Raw genomic sequence first — 20,360 nt, 5'->3', positions numbered from 1 at the left:
ATTCCAGGTGAAGCTGGTTGTGCAAAGCTGTCATCAAGGCAAAGGGTGGCTACTTTGAAGAATCTCAAATATAAAACATATTTTGATTTGTTTAACTCTTTAGAAAATAGTAAAAATAAAGAAAAACCCTTGAATGAGTAGGTGTGTCCAAACCTTTGACTAGTACTGTATATATAAATAGCCTATATAAAAGGCCTAACACCAGAGAGATAGAGAAAGAGATATGCAGGTGGCATGCTATGACACCGACATGCAATTTTTTATGTCAGAAGGCTACTGCGTCTGCTATACGGTTATAGACGTACAGTAATTGTCTGTCCAAATATTTTAATAAAGATAAGCATTATATTGTTAGATTATAGGAGTAACTCTGATAGGCCTGAAACAGACTTCCTCATCTCAAGTTCAATTGTCAGAGTCAGTGTGATTACTACCTCTGAGGGTTTAGAGATTGAGGTAGTCACCTCATACAAGTATTTGGGAGTATGGCTAGACGGTACACTGTCCTTCTCTCAGCACATATCAAACCTGCAAGCTAAAGTTAAATCTAGACTTGGTTTCCTCTATTGTAATCGCTCCTCTTTCACCCCAGCTGCCAAACTAACCCTGATTCAGATGACCATCCTACCCATGCTAGATTACGCAGATGTAATTTATAGATCGGCTGGTAAGGGTGTTCTCGAGCGGCTAGATGTTCTTTACCATTCGGCTGTCAGATTTGCCACCAATGCTTCTTATAGGACACATCACTGGACTCTATACTCCTCGGTAAACTGGTCATCTCTATATACCTGTTGCAAGACCAACTGGTTGATGCTTATTTATAAAACTCTCTTATGCCTCACTCCTCCCTATCTGAGATACCTATTGCAGCCCTCATCCTCCACATACAACACCTGTTCTGCAAGTCACATTCTGTTAAAGGTCCCCAAAGCAACACACATCCCTGGGTCGCTCCTCTTTTCAGTTCGCTGTAGCAAGCGACTGGAACAAGCTGCAAAAAACACTCAAACTGGACAGTTTTATCTCAATCTCTTCATTCACAGACTCAATCATGGACACTCTTACTGACAGTTGTGGCTGCTTTGCGTAATGTATTGTTGTCTCTACCTTCTTACCATTTGTGCTGTTGTCTGTGCCCAATAATGTTTGTACCATGTTTTGTGCTGCTACCATGTTGTTGTCATGTTGTGTTGCTACCATGTTGTTGTCATGTTGTGTTGCTACCGTGTTGTTGTCATGTTGTGTTGCTACCATGTTGTTGTCATGTTCTGTTGTTGTCATGTTGTGCTGCTACCATGATGTTGTCATGTTGTGCTTCTACCATGTTGTTGTCATGTTGTGCTGCTACCATGTTGTTGTCATGTTGTGCTGCTACCATGTTGTTGTCATGTTGTGCTGCTACCATGTTGTTGTCATGTTGTGCTGCTACCATGTTGTTGTCATGTTGTGCTGCTACCATGTTGTTGTCATGTTGTGTTTCTACCATGTTGTTGTCATGTTATGTTGTTGTCATGTTGTGCTGCTACCATGTTGTTGTCATGTTGTGTTGCTACCATGTTGTTGTCATGTTGTGCTGCTACCATGATGTTGTCATGTTGTGCTTCTACCATGTTGTTGTCATGTTGTGCTGCTACCATGTTGTTGTCATGTTGTGCTGCTACCATGTTTTTGTAATGTTGTCCTGCTACCATGTTGTTGTCATGTTATGTTGTTGTCATGTTGTGCTTCTACCATGTTGTTGTCATGTTGTGTTGCTACCATGTTGTTGTCATGTTGTGCTGCTACCATGATGTTGTCATGTTGTGCTTCTACCATGTTGTTGTCATGTTGTGCTTCTACCATGTTGTTGTCATGTTGTGCTGCTACCATGTTGTTGTCATGTTGTGCTTCTACCATGTTGTTGTCATGTTGTGCTTCTACCATGCTGTGTTGCTGCTTGTAGTGTTGTGGTGTCTCTCTTGTTGTGATGTGTGTTTTCTCCTATATTTATTTTATTTTATTTATTTTTTATCCCAGCCCACGTCCCCGCAGGAGGCCTTTTGTCTTCTGGTAGGCCGTCATTGTAAATAAGAATTTGTTCTTAACTGACTTGCCAAGTTAAATAAAGGTTTAAAAAAAAATAGCATAGGCCTGTTTTAGCTAAAGCTTAATAATAGCCACACCATACCAAACCTTCACAAACGTTTCTAAACTGTTTTAGGGTAATATGAAAAGTAAGTCAAGCCATTGTTTATAGGGAAAATATGAGCAGAAGAGTGAAAGTAATCCAGGGAAACCCTGTGCCCAATAAAAAACACACAAGCCTCCTCTGGATAGACACTATAACTGTGTCTATCCTCCTCTATAACTGTGTCTAGCCTCCTCTATAACTGTGTCTATCCTCCTCTATAACTGTGTCTAGCCTCCTCTATAACTGTGTCTATCCTCCTCTATAACTGTGTCTATCCTCCTCTATAACTGTGTCTATACTCCTCTATAACTGTGTCTAGCCTCCTCTATAACTGTGTCTATCCTCCTCTATAACTGTGTCTATCCTCCTCTATAACTGTGTCTAGCCTCCTCTATAATTGTGTCTATCCTCCTCTATAACTGTGTCTAGCCTCCTCTATAACTGTGTCTATCCTCCTCTATAACTGTGTCTATCCTCCTCTATAAATGTGTCTATCCTCCTCTATAACTGTGTCTATCCTCCTCTATAACTGTGTCTATCCTCCTCTATAAATGTGTCTAGCCTCCTCTATAATTGTGTCTAGCCTCCTCTATAACTGTGTCTATACTCCTCTATAATTGTGTCTATCCTCCTCTATAACTGTGTCTAGCCTCCTCTATAACTGTGTCTATCCTCCTCTATAACTGTGTCTAGCCTCCTCTATAACTGTGTCTATCCTCCTCTATAAATGTGTCTATACTCCTCTATAACTGTGTCTATCCTCCTCTATAACTGTGTCTAGCCTCCTCTATAACTGTGTCTATCCTCCTCTATAATTGTATCTAGCCTCCTCTATAATTGTGTCTAGCCTCCTCTATAACTGTGTCTAGCCTCCTCTATAACTGTGTCTATCCTCCTCTATAACTGTGTCTATCCTCCTCTATAACTGTGTCTAGCCTCCTCTATAATTGTGTCTAGCCTCTTCTATAACTGTGTCTATCCTCCTCTATAACTGTGTCTAGCCTCCTCTATAACTGTGTCTAGCCTCCTCTATAACTGTGTCTATCCTCCTCTATAACTGTGTCTATCCTCCTCTATAACTGTGTCTAGCCTCCTCTATAACTGTGTCTATCCTCCTCTATAACTGTGTCTATCCTCCTCTATAACTGTGTCTATACTCCTCTATAACTGTGTCTATCCTCCTCTATAACTGTGTCTAACCTCCTCTATAACTGTGTCTATCCTCCTCTATAACTGTGTCTATCCTCCTCTATAACTGTGTCTATCCTCCTCTATAATTGTGTCTAGCCTCCTCTATAACTGTGTCTATCCTCCTCTATAACTGTGTCTATCCTCCTCTATAATTGTGTCTAGCCTCCTCTATAACTGTGTCTATCCTCCTCTATAATTGTGTCTATACTCCTCTATAACTGTGTCTATCCTCCTCTATAACTGTGTCTATCCTCCTCTATAACTGTGTCTATCCTCCTCTATAAATGTGTCTAGCCTCCTCTATAACTGTGTCTATCCTCCTCTATAACTGTGTCTATCCTCCTCTATAACTGTGTCTATCCTCCTCTATAACTGTGTCTAGCCTCCTCTATAACTGTGTCTATACTCCTCTATAAATGTGTCTATCCTCCTCTATAACTGTGTCTATCCTCCTCTATAACTGTGTCTATCCTCCTCTATAACTGTGTCTATCCTCCTCTATAAATGTGTCTATCCTCCTCTATAAATGTGTCTATACTCCTCTATAACTGTGTCTAGCCTCCTCTATAACTGTGTCTATCCTCCTCTATAATTGTGTCTAGCCTCCTCTATAACTGTGTCTATACTCCTCTATAACTGTGTCTATCCTCCTCTATAACTGTGTCTATCCTCCTCTATAATTGTGTCTAGCCTCCTCTATAACTGTGTCTATCCTCCTCTATAATTGTGTCTAGCCTCCTCTATAACTGTGTCTATCCTCCTCTATAACTGTGTCTAGCCTCCTCTATAATTGTGTCTATCCTCCTCTATAACTGTGTCTATCCTCCTCTATAACTGTGTCTATACTCCTCTATAACTGTGTCTATCCTCCTCTATAACTGTGTCTATCCTCCTCTATAATTGTGTCTAGCCTCCTCTATAACTGTGTCTAGCCTCCTCTATAACTGTGTCTATCCTCCTCTATAATTGTGTCTATCCTCCTCTATAATTGTGTCTAGCCTCCTCTATAACTGTGTCTATCCTCCTCTATAACTGTGTCTATCCTCCTCTATAATTGTATCTAGCCTCCTCTATAACTGTGTCTATCCTCCTCTATAATTGTGTCTAGCCTCCTCTATAACTGTGTCTATACTCCTCTATAATTGTGTCTATCCTCCTCTATAACTGTGTCTAGCCTCCTCTATAACTGTGTCTATCCTCCTCTATAACTGTGTCTAGCCTCCTCTATAACTGTGTCTATCCTCCTCTATAAATGTGTCTATACTCCTCTATAACTGTGTCTATCCTCCTCTATAACTGTGTCTAGCCTCCTCTATAACTGTGTCTATCCTCCTCTATAATTGTATCTAGCCTCCTCTATAATTGTGTCTAGCCTCCTCTATAACTGTGTCTAGCCTCCTCTATAACTGTGTCTAGCCTCCTCTATAACTGTGTCTATCCTCCTCTATAACTGTGTCTAGCCTCCTCTATAATTGTGTCTATCCTCCTCTATAACTGTGTCTAGCCTCCTCTATAACTGTGTCTATCCTCCTCTATAACTGTGTCTATCCTCCTCTATAACTGTGTCTAGCCTCCTCTATAATTGTGTCTAGCCTCTTCTATAATTGTGTCTATCCTCCTCTATAACTGTGTCTAGCCTCCTCTATAACTGTGTCTATCCTCCTCTATAACTGTGTCTATCCTCCTCTATAACTGTGTCTAGCCTCCTCTATAACTGTGTCTATCCTCCTCTATAAATGTGTCTATCCTCCTCTATAACTGTGTCTATCCTCCTCTATAACTGTGTCTATCCTCCTCTATAACTGTGTCTAGCCTCCTCTATAACTGTGTCTATCCTCCTCTATAATTGTGTCTAGCCTCCTCTATAACTGTGTCTATACTCCTCTATAATTGTGTCTATCCTCCTCTATAATTGTGTCTATCCTCCTCTATAACTGTGTCTATACTCCTCTATAATTGTGTCTAGCCTCCTCTATAACTGTGTCTATCCTCCTCTATAACTGTGTCTATCCTCCTCTATAATTGTGTCTATCCTCCTCTATAACTGTGTCTAGCCTCCTCTATAACTGTGTCTATCCTCCTCTATAACTGTGTCTATCCTCCTCTATAACTGTGTCTAGCCTCCTCTATAATTGTGTCTATCCTCCTCTATAACTGTGTCTAGCCTCCTCTATAACTGTGTCTATCCTCCTCTATAACTGTGTCTATCCTCCTCTATAACTGTGTCTAGCCTCCTCTATAATTGTGTCTAGCCTCTTCTATAACTGTGTCTATCCTCCTCTATAACTGTGTCTAGCCTCCTCTATAACTGTGTCTATCCTCCTCTATAACTGTGTCTATCCTCCTCTATAACTGTGTCTAGCCTCCTCTATAACTGTGTCTATCCTCCTCTATAAATGTGTCTATCCTCCTCTATAACTGTGTCTATCCTCCTCTATAACTGTGTCTATCCTCCTCTATAACTGTGTCTAGCCTCCTCTATAACTGTGTCTATCCTCCTCTATAATTGTGTCTAGCCTCCTCTATAACTGTGTCTATACTCCTCTATAATTGTGTCTATCCTCCTCTATAATTGTGTCTATCCTCCTCTATAACTGTGTCTATACTCCTCTATAATTGTGTCTAGCCTCCTCTATAACTGTGTCTATCCTCCTCTATAACTGTGTCTATCCTCCTCTATAATTGTGTCTATCCTCCTCTATAACTGTGTCTAGCCTCCTCTATAACTGTGTCTATCCTCCTCTATAACTGTGTCTATCCTCCTCTATAACTGTGTCTAGCCTCCTCTATAACTGTGTCTAGCCTCCTCTATAACTGTGTCTATCCTCCTCTATAACTGTGTCTATCCTCCTCTATAACTGTGTCTATCCTCCTCTATAATTGTGTCTAGCCTCCTCTATAACTGTGTCTATCCTCCTCTATAAATGTGTCTAGCTTCCTCTATAACTGTGTCTATCCTCCTCTATAACTGTGTCTATCCTCCTCTATAACTGTGTCTATCCTCCTCTATAACTGTGTCTATCCTCCTCTATAACTGTGTCTAGCCTCCTCTATAACTGTGTCTATCCTCCTCTATAACTGTGTCTATCCTCCTCTATAACTGTGTCTATACTCCTCTATAACTGTGTCTATCCTCCTCTATAACTGTGTCTAGCCTCCTCTATAACTGTGTCTATCCTCCTCTATAACTGTGTCTATCCTCCTCTATAACTGTGTCTATCCTACTCTATAAATGTGTCTAGCCTCCTCTATAACTGTGTCTATCCTCCTCTATAAATGTGTCTATACTCCTCTATAAATGTGTCTAGCCTCCTCTATAACTGTGTCTATCCTCCTCTATAACTGTGTCTATGCTCCTCTATAATTGTGTCTAGCCTCCTCTATAACTGTGTCTATCCTCCTCTATAACTGTGTCTAGCTTCCTCTATAACTGTGTCTATCCTCCTCTATAACTGTGTCTAGCCTCCTCTATAATTGTGTCTATCCTCCTCTATAACTGTGTCTAGCCTCCTCTATAACTGTGTCTATCCTCCTCTATAACTGTGTCTATCCTCCTCTATAACTGTGTCTAGCCTCCTCTATAATTGTGTCTAGCCTCTTCTATAACTGTGTCTATCCTCCTCTATAACTGTGTCTAGCCTCCTCTATAACTGTGTCTATCCTCCTCTATAACTGTGTCTATCCTCCTCTATAACTGTGTCTAGCCTCCTCTATAACTGTGTCTATCCTCCTCTATAAATGTGTCTATCCTCCTCTATAACTGTGTCTATCCTCCTCTATAACTGTGTCTATCCTCCTCTATAACTGTGTCTAGCCTCCTCTATAACTGTGTCTATCCTCCTCTATAATTGTGTCTAGCCTCCTCTATAACTGTGTCTATACTCCTCTATAATTGTGTCTATCCTCCTCTATAATTGTGTCTATCCTCCTCTATAACTGTGTCTATACTCCTCTATAATTGTGTCTAGCCTCCTCTATAACTGTGTCTATCCTCCTCTATAACTGTGTCTATCCTCCTCTATAATTGTGTCTATCCTCCTCTATAACTGTGTCTAGCCTCCTCTATAACTGTGTCTATCCTCCTCTATAACTGTGTCTATCCTCCTCTATAACTGTGTCTAGCCTCCTCTATAATTGTGTCTATCCTCCTCTATAACTGTGTCTAGCCTCCTCTATAACTGTGTCTATCCTCCTCTATAACTGTGTCTATCCTCCTCTATAACTGTGTCTAGCCTCCTCTATAATTGTGTCTAGCCTCTTCTATAACTGTGTCTATCCTCCTCTATAACTGTGTCTAGCCTCCTCTATAACTGTGTCTATCCTCCTCTATAACTGTGTCTATCCTCCTCTATAACTGTGTCTAGCCTCCTCTATAACTGTGTCTATCCTCCTCTATAAATGTGTCTATCCTCCTCTATAACTGTGTCTATCCTCCTCTATAACTGTGTCTATCCTCCTCTATAACTGTGTCTAGCCTCCTCTATAACTGTGTCTATCCTCCTCTATAATTGTGTCTAGCCTCCTCTATAACTGTGTCTATACTCCTCTATAATTGTGTCTATCCTCCTCTATAATTGTGTCTATCCTCCTCTATAACTGTGTCTATACTCCTCTATAATTGTGTCTAGCCTCCTCTATAACTGTGTCTATCCTCCTCTATAACTGTGTCTATCCTCCTCTATAATTGTGTCTATCCTCCTCTATAACTGTGTCTAGCCTCCTCTATAACTGTGTCTATCCTCCTCTATAACTGTGTCTATCCTCCTCTATAACTGTGTCTAGCCTCCTCTATAACTGTGTCTAGCCTCCTCTATAACTGTGTCTATCCTCCTCTATAACTGTGTCTATCCTCCTCTATAACTGTGTCTATCCTCCTCTATAATTGTGTCTAGCCTCCTCTATAACTGTGTCTATCCTCCTCTATAAATGTGTCTAGCTTCCTCTATAACTGTGTCTATCCTCCTCTATAACTGTGTCTATCCTCCTCTATAACTGTGTCTATCCTCCTCTATAACTGTGTCTATCCTCCTCTATAACTGTGTCTAGCCTCCTCTATAACTGTGTCTATCCTCCTCTATAACTGTGTCTATCCTCCTCTATAACTGTGTCCATACTCCTCTATAACTGTGTCTAGAGGTGAAGATTCACTTGAACTACTGTGTAAAGTATCTTGTTCCTTTGCTGATGACTGGAGCAGGTCTGCGGTCAACATCATGTCCGGTCTGCTGTTACGGAGAATAATCCTGACTGTGGCCGACACCAGCAGCCGGGGTTTGCTCGGTACGAAAGGACAATGGTCTGGTTTCATAATGTCAACAGCCAGATTCAGTGAGTCCTCCTCGCCCAACCCTGGTAGGCAAAGCTGCCACATGACACGGTCACCAGTCCTCTTGCGGCCTATCAATTTGTTTCATCATTGTTCAACCTGAATCAAACTTAGTTGTTGTTCAGTGTGACTGCTCCAATATTTATTTTTTAATTGAACCTTTATTTAACTTGGCAAGTCAGTTCTTATTTAAATTCTTATTTACAAAGACGGCCTAACCTGGCCAAACCACGGACGACGTTGGGCCAATTATGCGTCGCCCTATGTGACTCCCAATCACGGCCGGATGTGACACAGCCTGGATTCGAACCAGGGACTGTAGTGGCACTTCTTGCACTGAGATGCAGTGCCTTAGACCCCTGTATAAACTAATTAACATATGTGCTACCACCATATAGCCTATAGCTAATTTTGAATATGAAAAAGGAAACTAATGAAAGGCTATATAATTGTAGCGTTTTTGCTGGAGCCATATGGTGGCATGCTCCATAACATGCTCCATAACATGCTCCATATGGCTCTATAACATGCTCCATAACATTCTCCATATGGCTCTATAACATGCTCCATAACATTCGCCATATGGCTCTATAACATGCTCCATAACATTCTCCATATGGCTCTATAACATGCTCCATAACATTCTCCATATGGCTCTATAACATGCTCCATAACATGCTCCATAACATTCTCCATATGGCTCCATAACATGCTCCATAACATTCTCCATATGGCTCCATAACATGCTCCATAACATTCTCCATAACATGCTCCATAACATTCTCCATATGGCTCCATAACATGCTCCATAACATTCTCCATATGGCTCCATAACATGCTCCATAACATGCTCCATAACATTCTTGATATCGCTCCATAACATGCTCCATAACATTCTCCATACGGCTCCATAACATTCTCCATATGGCTCCATAACATTCTCCATATGGCTCATAACATGCTCCATAACATTCTCCGTATGGCTCCATAACATGCTCCATAACATTCTCTTGGTTTTAAATGCTCACCTAGAATAGCAAAAATTATAACATAGGCTGATGAAGATTGGCTGGTTAGCCTAATTGTTATAACTGACTTAAACAAAGGTGACCAGCACTGTTTGTGTGTTGTTCGTGTGTGTGTGTGTGTGTGTGTGTGTGTGTGTGTGTGTGTGTGTGTGTGTGTGTGTGTGTGTGTGTGTGTGTGTGTGTGTGTGTGTGTGTGTGTGTGTGTGTGTGTGTGTGTGTGTGTGTGTGTGTGTGTGAAAGTGTGTGTTTTTGTTTTTACTATCCTTGTGGGGACCAGAAGTGCTCACGAGGATTGTTAAACAAGGAGAGCATGGCGCCGAAGGAGATGGCTGCCGTTTTACGATCCCGTAACCAATTGTGCTATTGTGTATGTTTCTTTGTGTTATTTGTAACTTACTTTGTATGTAATGTTTCTGCCACCGTGTTTTATGACCGAAAAGAGCTTCTAGATATCAGGACAGCGATTACTCATCCCGTACTGGATGAATACTTTTTCTTTAACGAGTAGGACGGGAAGGATTTACTTCAGATGACCGACAAGGCCCTCATCCCCGTCATTCGCAGTAGAAAGAGACGGAGATATCGGGGGCGAAGTTCGGGGTGCCTTGTAAGGATCCGTCGCCGACAGGGTAATCTACCTTTACCATTGGTCCTATTAGCCAACGTACAATCAATCAATAATAAAATAGACAAACTACGGTCACGTATATCCTACCAACGGGATATTAAAAACTGTAATATCTTATGTTTCACCGAGTCGTGGCTGAACGGCGACATGATTAACATACAGCAGGCGGGTTTAAAGCTTTTTCGGCAGGATAGAACAGCAGCATCTGGTAAGACAAGGGGTGGCGGTCTATGTATATTTGTAAACAACAGCTGGTAAACAAAATCTAAGGAAGTCTCAAGGTTTTGCTCACCTGAGGTAGAGTGTCTCATGATAAGCTGTAGACCACACTATTTACCAAGTGTTTCATTTGTATTTTTTGTAGCTGTCTATATACCACCACAAACCAATGCTGGCACAAAGACCTCACTCAATGAGCTGTATTCCTCCATAAGCAAACAGGAAAACGCTCACCCAGAGGCGGCGCTCCTAGTGCCCGGGGACTTTAATGCAGGGAAACTCAAATCCGTTTTACCTAATTTCTACCAGCATGTTAAATGTGCAACCAGAGGAAAAAAACTGTAGACCATCTTTACTCCACACACAGAGACGCATAAAAAGCTCTCCCTCGCCATCCATTTGGCAAATCTGACCATAATCATCCCGATTCCTGCTTACAAGCAAAAACTAAAGCAGGAAGCACCAGTGACTCAGTCAATAAGAAAGTCGTCAGATGAAGCAGATGCTAAGCTACAGGACTGTTTTGCTAGCACAGACTAGAACAGGATTCATCCGATGGCATTGATGAGTACACCACATCAGTCACTGGCTATAACATTAACTTCTAACATTTAGTGGCTGCTGCCAACATACTGACTCAACTCCAGCCACTTTAATAATGGGAATGGATGGAAATTATGTAAAAATGTATCACTAGCCACTTTAAACAATGCCACTTAATATAATGTTTACATACCCTACATTACTCATCTCATATGTATAGACTGTACTCTATACCATCTACTGCATCTTGCCTATGCCGTTCTGTACCATCACTCATTCATATATCTTTATGTACATATTCTTTATCCCTTTACACTTGTGTGTATAAGGTAGTAGTTGTGGAATTGTTAGGTTAGATTACTTGTTGGTTATTACTGCATTGTCGGAACTAGAAGCACAAGCATTTCGCTACACTCGCATTAACATCTGCTAACCATGTGTATGTGACAAATAAAATTTGATTTGATTTGATTTGGCTTCATCAATAAGTGCATCGATGACGTCGTCCCCACAGTGACTGTACGTACATACCCCAACCAGAAGCCACGGATTACAGGCAACATCCGCACTGAGCTAAAGGGTAGAGCTGCCGCTTTCAAGGAGCGGGACTCTAACCCGGAAGCTTATAAGGAATCCCGCTATGTCCTCTGACAAACCATCAAACAAGCAAAGCGTCAATACAGGACTAAAATTGAATCGTACTACACCGGCTCCGATGCTCGTAGGATGTGGCAGGGCTTACAGACTACAAAGGGAAGCACAGCCGAGAGCTGCCCAGTGACACGAGTCTACTAGACGAGCTAAATTACTTATATGCTCGTTCTGAGGCAAGTTAAACTGAAGCCTGCATGAGAGCCTCAGCTGTTCCGGACGACTGTGTGATCACACTCTCCGGAGCCGATGTGAGTAAGACCTGTAAACAGGTCAATATTCACAAGGCCTCAGGCCAAGACGAATTACCAGGACGTGTACTCTGAGCATGCGCTGACCAACTGGCAAGTGTCTTCACTGACATTTTCAACCTGTCCCTGTCAGAGTCTGTAATACCAACATGTTTCAAGCAGACCACCATAGTCCCTGTGCCCAAGAACACTAAGGTAACCTGTCTAAATGACTATCGCCCCGTAACACTCACGTCTGTAGGCATGAAGTGCTTTGAAAGGCTGGTCATGGCTCACATTAACACCATCATCCCAGAAACCCTAGACCCACTCCAATTTGTATACCACCCCAACATATCCACAGATCATGCAATCTCTATTGCACTCAACACTGCCCTTTCCCACCTGGACAAAAGGAACACCTACTGTATGTGAGAATGCTATTCATTGACTACAGCTCAGCGTTCAACACCATAGTGCCCTCAAAGCTCATCACTAAGCTAAGGACTCTGGGACTAAACACCCCCCTCTGCAACTGGATCCTGGACTTCCTGACGGGCCGCCCCCAGGTGGTAAGGGTAGGTAACGACACATCCGCTACACTGATCCTCATCACGGGGGCCCCTCAGGGGTGCGTGCTCAGTCCCCTCCTGTACTCCATGTTCACTCAAGACTGCATGGCCCAATGACTCCAACACCATCATCAACAGTGGTAGGCCTGATCACCAGTAACGATGGCACAGCCTATACGGAGGAGGTCAGTGACCTGGCCGTGTGGTGCCAGGACAACAACCTCTCCCTCAACGTGATCAAGACAAAGGAGATGATTGTGGACTACAGGAAAAGGAGGACCGAGCACGCCCCCATTCTCATCGATGGGGCTGCAGTGGAGCAGGTTGAGAGCTTCAAGGTCCTTGGTGTCCACATCACCAACAAACTATCATGGTCCAAACACACTAAGACAGTCGTGAAGAGGGCACGACAAAGCCTATTCCCCCTCAGGAGACTGAAAAGGTTCTACAGCTACACCATCGAAGGCATATTGACTGGTTGCATCACCGCCTGGTATGGCAACCGATCAGCCTCTGACCGCACAGCACTACAGAGGGTAATGCGTACGGCCCAGTACATCACTGGGGCCAAGCTTCCTGCCATCCAGGACCTCTCTACCAGGCGGTGTCAGAGGAAGGCCTTAAAAATTGTCAAAGACTCCAGCCACCCTAGTCATGGTGTCACGTTCCTGACCTGTTTTCTGTTGTTTTGTATGTGTGTGATGGTCAGGGCGTGAGTTTTGGGTGGGCATTCTATGTTGTGTGTTTCTATGTTGGTTTAGGGTTGCCTGGTATGGCTCTTAATTAGAGGCAGGTGTTTTGCGTTCCTCTAATTAAGAGTCATATTTAGGTAGGTTGTTTCACTGTGTTCGTTGTGGGTGGTTGTTACCTGTCTCTGTGTTTGTGTTCTGCACCAGATAGGTCTGTATCGGTTTTGCACGTTTGTTATTTTGTAAGTTGTTTGTAGTGTTCACTTGTTCTTATAATTAAACATGTTGAGCACTGGCTACGCTGCATTTTGGTCCTCTCCTTCACCCCAGGAAGAAAACCTTTACAGAACCACCCACCAAACCAGGACCAAGCAGCGTAGCAACGGGGAGCAGCAGCGGCCCAGTACACAGGACTACTGGACACAGGAGGAATGGTCTTGGGAGATCATGGACGGAAAAGGACCCTGGGGAAGGGTTGGAGAGAATCGCCGCTCTCGGGAGGTGAAGGAGGCAGCCACAGCCCAGGAGCGGTGGATTGAGGAGGCAGCACGTAAGAGAGGCTGGAAGCCCGAGAGGCTCACCCAAAAATTTCTTGGGGGGGGGGCTAAAGGGGAGTGTGGCGAAGCCGGGTTGGATACCTGAGCCAACTCCCCGGGCTTGCCGTGGAGTGAGAGAGCGTCGTACTGGTCAGACACCGTGTTATGCGGTAAAGCGCACGGTGTCCCCAGTACGCGTGCTTAGCCCAGTGCGGGCTATTCCACCTTGCCGCACTGGGAGGGCTAGGTTGGGCATCGAGCCGAGTGCCATGAAGCCGGCCCAACGTATCTGGTCTCCAGTACGTCTCCTCGGGCCGGCGTACATGGCACCAGCCTTACAGGTGGTGTCCCCGGTTCGCCTGCATAGCACAGTGCACTGGCAGGGCTACGGGGACCATTCAACCTGGTAAGGTTGGGGAGGCTCGGTGCTCAAGAGCACGTGTCCTCCTTCACGGTCCGGTATATCCGGCGCCACCTTCCCACCCCAGCTCAGTACCACCAGTGCCTACACCACGCACCAGGCTTCCAGTGCATCTCCAGAGCCCTGTTCCTCCTCCACGCACTCTCCCTATGGTGCGTGTCTCCAGCCCAGTGCCTCCAGTTCCGGCACCACGCACCAAGCCTCCTGTGCGTCTCCAGAGCCCTGTACGCACTGTTCCTTCTCCCCGCACTCGCCCTGAGGTGTGTGCCCTCAGCCCGGTACCTCCAGTTCCGGTACCACGCACCAGGCCTAGAGTGCGCCACGAGAGTCCAGTGTGCCCTGTTGTTGTTCCCCGCACTAGCCTGAAGGTGCGTGTCCTTAGCCCGGTACCTCCAGTTCCGGTACCACGCACCAGGCCTACAGTGCGTCTCAGCCGGCCAGAGTCTGCCGTCTGCCCAGCGGCGCCTGAACTGCCCGTCTGCCCAGCGGCGCCTGAACTGCCCGTCTGCCCAGCGGCGTCTGAACTGCCCGTCTGCCCTACGCCGTCTGAACTGTCCGTCTGCCATGAGCCTGCAAAGCCGCCCGTCTGCCATGAGCCTGCAAAGCCGCCCGTCTGCCATGAGCCTACAGAGCCGTCCGCCAGACAGGAGCCGCTAGAGCCGTCCGCCAGACAGGAGCCGCTAGAGCCTTCCGCCAGACCGGATCAGCCAGAGCCTTCCGCCAGACCGGATCAGCCAGAGCCTTCCGCCAGACCGGATCAGCCAGAGCCTTCCGCCAGACCGGATCAGCCAGAGCCTTCCGCCAGACCGGATCAGCCAGAGCCTTCCGCCAGACCGGATCAGCCAGAGCCTTCCGCCAGACCGGATCAGCCAGAGCCTTCCGTCAGCCCGGACCTGCCAGAGTCCCTCAGCCCGGACCTGCCAGAGTCCCTCAGCCCGGACCTGCCAGAGTCCCTCAGCCAGGACCTGCCAGAGTCCCTCAGCCAGGACCTGCCAGAGTCCCTCAGCCAGGACCTGCCAGAGTCCCTCAGCCAGGACCTGCCAGAGTTCCTCAGCCAGGACCTGCCGCCCCTTATCCCGGTGCTGCCCCTTATCCCGGTGCTGCCCCTTATCCCGGTGCTGCCCCTTCATTTAGGTGGTTTTAGTTGGAGGGTGGTCATTGGGAGGGGGATACAGAAGCGGGGAGTGACTATGGTGGTGTGGGGACCAGATAGGTCTGTATCGGTTTTGCACGTTTGTTATTTTGTAAGTTGTTTGTAGTGTTCACTTGTTCTTATAATTAAACATGTTGAGCACTGGCTACGCTGCATTTTGGTCCTCTCCTTCACCCCAGGAAGAAAACCTTTACACATGGACTATTCTCTCTGCTACAGCATGGCAAGCGCTACCGGAGCGCCAAGTCTAGGTCCAAAAGACTTCTTAACAGCTTCTACCCCCAAGCTATAAAACTCCTGAACAGCTAATCAAAGGGCTACCCACACCCCTCTTTTACGCTGCTGCTATTCTCTGTTTATGATCTATGCATAGTCACTTTAACTCTACCTACATGTACATATTACCTCAATTACCTCGCACGTTGACTCTGTACCGGTACCCCCTGTATATAGCCTCACTATTGTTATTTTACTGCTGCTTTTTAATTATTTGTTACTTTAATTTTCTATTTTTTACTTAACACTTTTTTTCTTAAAACTTCTTCAAGCATTGTTGGTTAAGGGCTTGTAAGTAAGCATTTCACTGTAAAGGCATATGGAAACACACATCTACACAGAAATATTATTTTGAGTATTCCATTACTGTTCCTGAATGATTGAGTTATCTATGAAATTCATTTACTTGAAATTGGTTTTTCAGTATCCATACCTCATTTCGGCTGAAATAGAAGTTAAATATTTGGTTGAAATGCATTCCGGTTTCACAGACCTGTGATAGGCATGATCATGAGACTTTTAATTAAATATGAATTATTTATATGGTTGTATTACTATTTTTTAAATTATAGGCTTTTTACACTTGATACACAACATAAACAATTAACAATGGCGCAGGTGCACAAAGTTAGTGTGCACCTACCATCATCAAAACAATCAAGTGAAACTGTTTGCAATTCACCTGTTCGGCCACAAGATGGCAGCAGTGTTTTATGTAGCCCATAGCTTTTTTCCACAAAAGTATGTGGACACTTGCTCGTCAAACATTTCATTACAAAATCATGAGCATTAATATGGACTTGGTCCTCCCCCCTTTGCTGCTATAACAGCCTCCACTCTTCTGGGAAGGCTTTCCACTAGATCTTGGAACATTGCTGCAGGGACTTGCTTCCATTCAGCCACAAGAGCATTAGTGAGGTCGGCATTGATGTTGGGCGATTAGGCCTGGCTCGCAGTCGGTGTTCCAATTCATCCCAAAGGTGTTTGATAGGGTTGAGGTCAGGTCTCTGTGCAGGCCAGTCAAGTTCTTCCACACCGATCTCGACAAACCATTTCTGAAAGGACCTTGCTTTGTGCACAGGGGCATTGTCACGTTGAAACAGGAAAGGGCATTCCCCAACTTTTGCCCCAAAGTTGGAAGCACAAAATCGTCTACAATGTCATTATATGCTGTAGCATTAAGATTTCCCTTCACTGGAACTAAGGGGCCTAGCCTGAAGCATGAAAAACAACCCCAGACCATTATTCCTCCTCCACCAAACTTTACAGTTGGCACTATACATTCGGGCAGGTAGCGTTCTCCGGGCATCCGGCAAACCCACATTCGTCCGTCGGACTGCCAGATGGTGAAGCGTGATTCTTCACTCTAAAGAACAGATTTACACCACTCCAGCCGACGCTTTGCATTACGCATGGTGATTTTAGGCTTGTGTGCGGCTGCTCAGCCATGGAAACCCATTTCCTGAAGCTCTCAACAAATAGATCTTGTGCTGATGTTGCTTGCAGAGGTAGTTTGGAACTCGGTAGTGACTATTGCAACCGAGGACAGACGATTATTACGTGCTACACTTCAAAACCCTACCTCAGACTTGTATCTCAAACAGACCGTTTTAAAAAAATGCTTGCTTTTTCCTCATAGAAAATGTCATCCTGCCTCATTGGCTTAGCTGGCCAATCAGCGGTCTACTCGCATGAATATTTTTAATGACCGGTATACACACCAATCTGTTGTTGGGGTACGCCCACACCATTCCAACATAGAAAAGCTGCTTTTTAACATACCTAATTACCCATTTGTGGAGGGAAAAAGTATTTCACTCATTGTAATTAATTATAGCTCATATTTGATAGAAATCTGGAAACACTGGACAGTTACTTTATCATCTCCACTAATAACAATGTTCTTCTTAATGAATTATATTGTTGCTGTTTATGATGGTCCCTGAGGTGAGTGTTTTACGGCCATTGATGCTGTTCAAACGTACATTATGTTGACAGGCATGGAGCCTGTGAGTAACAGCCAGATATCTAAACAGCTGCCAAACACAGGGTCAGCTCAAGGTCTCTGCATCCCTCATTCAGTAGGAAAGTTGCTCCCAGCTCTATCTCTCTCTCCCCCCATCTAATTTCATGTCTGCCAGCCAATGCCAGTACAGTAGAAAGTATGACCCCCTCCCCTTATAATGTTTACTAACTACACTGCTGAAAAAGAGTGAGTGTGAGAGTGTGTGATTTTTACTGGGGGCTGGAACAGGGTGTATAGGGAGGTCATAATCCACCATTTCAAAGGCATGGTAGTAGTCTGTCCCCGCTGAAAGGGGGTCAGGATAGAGGCTGGTGACAGTTATGTCTGTGGATTGAGCCTTTCATTCCCACACAGTCCCCTGCTAATCTGTACAAGTGCTAGTTGACACAGAGCTGCTGCAATGGTCCACAGCTCCACAGAGTCTATAACACAATGTTTGAGGAGATCCTCTCTCTCTCTGCCTCTCTTTCTCTCTCTTTGCATTGGGAGCTGATAGTCTACAGTACATGTCTTGGATTTTAATAAGGTGAAAATCAGTGGTGGCTGGTGGCACTTTAAATGGGGAGGACAGGCTCAGTAATGGCTGGAACAGAATGAATGGAATGGTATCAAACACATCAAACACCTGGTTTTCCACGTGTTGGATACCATTCCATCCATTATTATGAGCTGTCCACACCTCACAAGCCTCTTCTGGTGCAAATATCAGTACTATCTCTTTCCAGGTGTGTATATGGCTCTAGACCCTAAAATGCCTTTTCCAATTATCTCTCTCCTGTTTCTCTCACGTTGCCTCCCCCTCATAGACCACTGGTGTGCAGCAGGAGGCTATAGAAGAATACATCTGGAGTAAGACAAACGGCCTCTGAAAATAATTAGATTCTGCCAATCTTTCCCATGCCCATTAATTTGTGTTTGAAGCCTGCTGATTTCTTACCATGCATAGCGAGATTTACTGTACAGATGGTGTGTATTAAGGAATCCGTTTCGATTGAGATCATTGACTGGACAAGCCATGGAAACATCTGACATACTTATGATAAAAGCGGTTTTGGGGCGAGTTATCTGCTCCATAAAGTAATACTGTTGCAAGGTACTTTGTTCTGTATGACCTAAACAGACCTTGGCCTTTACACACTGGGACTGTCTGGTCATATTAATGGGTTGGCCATTTCTCTCTCGTGTTCCCAGCCAAGATCAACCATTAGCATTATAGTATGTTTTTCACCGTTTGTAACTGCGCTGAGAGTCGGGAAGCAAGTTCAAGGAGTGAGTGTTTTAATAAATAAAAGAAACAATGAACACGAAACACAAACAACGCACCGACATGAAAACAGAGTCAATAACACCTGAGGAAAGAACCAAGGGGAGTGACAGATATAGGGAAGATAATCAAGGAGGTGATGGAGTCCAGGTGAGTGTCATGAGACGATGGCGATAGGTGTGCGGGATAATCAGCAGCCTGATGACCTAGAGGCCGTTGCCTATATGGATCAGGTATTATCATAAATGTATGGTTATGCTAGGCAGGGGTGTAGTGCTCCTGCAGCACTTCAATTTGAGAACACACAGAGCTGCTAAAACATATTGATGGAAACTTATTTCTGAAGGTGAATCAATGTCCTGCACAATCACATAATGACTAATTAGTATTATACAAAGTAGCGACCCATCATTTTGAGCCCCACATTTTTTGCAAAAAAAACAACATGCCTGTTTTGAATGTTATTTTGCCATTAATACGTGTCACATATCAGTTTGCAAACAATGTAAAAAAAAGTTAGATACAAACATGATCTCTTTTTTGATTTCTTCAGTAAGGCAGCTCCAAAATGCAGTTGTTTCAGCCTAGCTGTGGTGGTGGGGCGGGCCAGCAGAAAATTGCATTGCGCCGTGATTGGCTCAGTGTTCTGTCACTCATGGGGACACTACATCACCGCCAAGTCTTAGGGTAGAGCTAGAATATTCAAGCCCCTTGGGTGCTGCCATAGAGTTACATTAGAAGTGCCCATCCAAGAAGGTTCATCCAACTCGGAATTGTAAATCCGGAACTCGGGCCTCTTTCTAGAGTTACGACCTCAAGATCACTGACATCTTCATGATTCTACTTTTTTTTCTGAGTTCCCAGTTGTCTTGAAAGCACCATAAATCCAGAGAATGCCAGACTTTGATGACAAAATTTTCCCACGAAGGACCACCGCGCCACCTTCCTGTTCAAGTGAGCATATCACAACAAGGTGAGTGAACAAATAGTTATATTGACTACGTACATCCTAGCTCGCTCATTAATGTCTTCATCGAAATTACGGATTTCCTCTTATCTGCTTGTCGTCCCCTTATATGCCATACTTCTCAATTGTCAGTAGAAACCACATTTGTTTAAGCAAGTCAGCCATATCAGCTATGTTTTTTTAAAGGCAGTAAATGAAGCAGAATTAACTTTTTTGCTGCCAGACAAGGCTCCGCTGATAGCCAGGTGTAGCAGTGGTAAGGTGTTGAGACTGCTGTTGGGACTCTGCTGTTGGGACAGCTTTATGTAGGCCCAAATAGTTTGTGGCCACCGTCTGTCACCGTTATAGTAAAATTCATGTATTTTTTTCCCCACCAAGATTTACATGCTAAAATCGCAACTGATTGTACATAACAGAACCGAACCGAATATAATAGCATAGTAGGCCTATACCGATACTGTTACACC

This window comes from Salvelinus alpinus, chromosome 8, assembly GCF_045679555.1.
Source record: "Salvelinus alpinus chromosome 8, SLU_Salpinus.1, whole genome shotgun sequence".
Classification (NCBI taxonomy): domain Eukaryota; kingdom Metazoa; phylum Chordata; class Actinopteri; order Salmoniformes; family Salmonidae; genus Salvelinus; species Salvelinus alpinus.
The sequence above is the reverse complement of the archived record's forward strand: the minus strand, read 5'-3'. Positions refer to the sequence as shown.